A 2,119-nucleotide genomic window follows, 5' to 3' on the forward strand; every position below is an offset into this window, starting at 1 on the left:
CCCAAGTAGCTAACACTATAGGAGCCCATCACAACTCCCGCCATTTTTTTTTTTTTTTTCACTCTGGCTCACTCCGGCTCAGGATGGTTTTGAACTTCAGAGCTCAGGCAATCCACCCACCTCAGCCTCCCAGAGTACTAAGATTACAGGCGTGAGCCACCAGGCCCAGCCTCCTCTTTAGGTCTTAAGTGTGCGGACGCAAGGAGCACCTCTTGCTTGCTGCACCTGGAAAATTTCTGGAGCCAAGGCTGAATGAGAATATCCTGTTAACTTGTTTCACCTTCAAGTTGTTCCTAGGTAACAGAGTGGGAAGGAGCCTGGTCAATGAGATAGTCCTGTACTTTTTCAAAAGGAAGAAATGAGTGTGCAGGCTGTGGGCTCTGCATCAAAAGGAGACTTCCTGTCCAGGTTCTGCCACCTAAAACCCAATGACCAATGACTTCATCTCTTTAACCCTCAATTTTCACATGTGTACAACAGAGATGATACTAACAGAAGTCACAAGAATGGTCTGAGAAGTAAGTAAAGTTCATCAAAATCACTTAGCATGGTTCCGAGCACATAGGAAGTATCTGATAAATACTAGCACTTTTATTCACACCTTCTTTTGAAGTCAAACCTTTAGCACTTTGAGACAAAGATTTAGTTATAATTGTATATGCACAAGGTAGATAATAAACCAATTCGCTGAGAAAATTTAAAGTGCTCTCTCCTGGCATTCGCTTATGTGTGATCACACATAACGCACCATGGACAGGATCTCTGACGAGCAATGTTGTCTAGGAACTTTACTACCTCAACGTATTTTGAGAAATATTCTATTTTTTTACTGACTTATAAGCTTATTTTAAAGCTGGGTTGATTTTATACTTAGGTATTTTGAACTGTAGATAAACCTTTCAAGCCCCAGGCCTCAGCCTTGAAGCACATTCTGTGAAAACAACTTCTTCCAGAAGAGATAATGAACCAACAGCCAGGCAGTCTCAAATCACTGTACTCTCAGAGAAAACTATTCATAAGAAAAGATTTTTCTCTATCACAGCAACACTTTGAGGACTTCAAACATCAACAGAGATTGAGGGGGGAAATGTGTCTACAAAAGGCCAATTTTTTGAACTACCCCTCATAGCCTTTCAGTCACTTCAAATGGTTTCAAGTGCATACTGAAATCAGCCTACACTGACAAGAGAGATTGGGATAAATGACCAGAATAATATTTCAGAATAAAAACCTTCAACAAAATTTAAATGTCAGGACATCACAGAGACCATCATTATCATGTACCTTGAATGTATGATTGCATCGATTTTTCATGCTACTCCACTTAAATGTGGTATTTATTTTTAAACAATTTAAAAGAGATTGGGGGAGGGGGTTACAGAGAGCCAACATTTCAGAGAGAAGTCCTATCTTACGAACCAGAGATGCACTCCAATGGTCTAAGATATTTATTACAAACTTCTCTGACTTACAAATCAAACTGTTCATAAAAAGTTCGGTTGAAAACCAATTTTAAAGCTGATTCTTTTATAAGTGAATTCAAAGAGCTAATTTCTAGAGTTTGTAGTTGGTGCTGCTTAACTTTCAGGAGTTCTCAAGTTCTTAGCCCATCCTCTGATAGACATATTTTGACTTTCATTTTGTGTGTTTTCATGTTAAAAGAGAAATATAACACATGAAAGTCAGCGTGCTCTGTCCGTTCATTGGTCTATGGACATTTATGTGGTTTCCATGTCTTGACTGCAATGAACATGGGAGAGCAGAGGTCTCAAGATACTGATTTCAATTGCTTGGAATTTATTCCCAGAAGTGGAAGTACATCAGGTATAGAAAGACAAAAACTGTATGATCTTTGTGTAATCTAAAATAGTCAAATTCACAGAAGCAGGGAGTAGAAGTATGGCTGCCAGGGGCTGGCCAGAGGCAAAAATGAGGAGGCGACTAAAGGGTACGAGGTGTCAATTAGACAAGACAAACATGTTCTGGAGATCTACGCACAGCTCAGTGCCTATACTAACAACTCTCTACCACACTCTTAAAATCGATAAGACGGTACGTCTATGTCAAGTGTTCTTGCAAAAACAATAATAATAATAATGATAGTAACAACAGGTATGGG

The 2,119-nt window shown here is 39.3% G+C and overlaps 1 protein-coding gene across 1 annotated transcript in view; it reads right to left on the reverse strand.

The window, feature by feature from the left end:
- Positions 1-2,119, reverse strand: part of CA8 (carbonic anhydrase 8) — a 131,823-nt gene that overhangs the window by 39,980 nt on the left and 89,724 nt on the right. The window lies entirely within an intron of this gene.

Source organism: Otolemur garnettii, unplaced genomic scaffold, assembly GCF_000181295.1.
Source record: "Otolemur garnettii isolate 467f Iridium unplaced genomic scaffold, OtoGar3 scaffold00234, whole genome shotgun sequence".
Taxonomy (NCBI): Eukaryota; Metazoa; Chordata; class Mammalia; order Primates; family Galagidae; genus Otolemur; species Otolemur garnettii.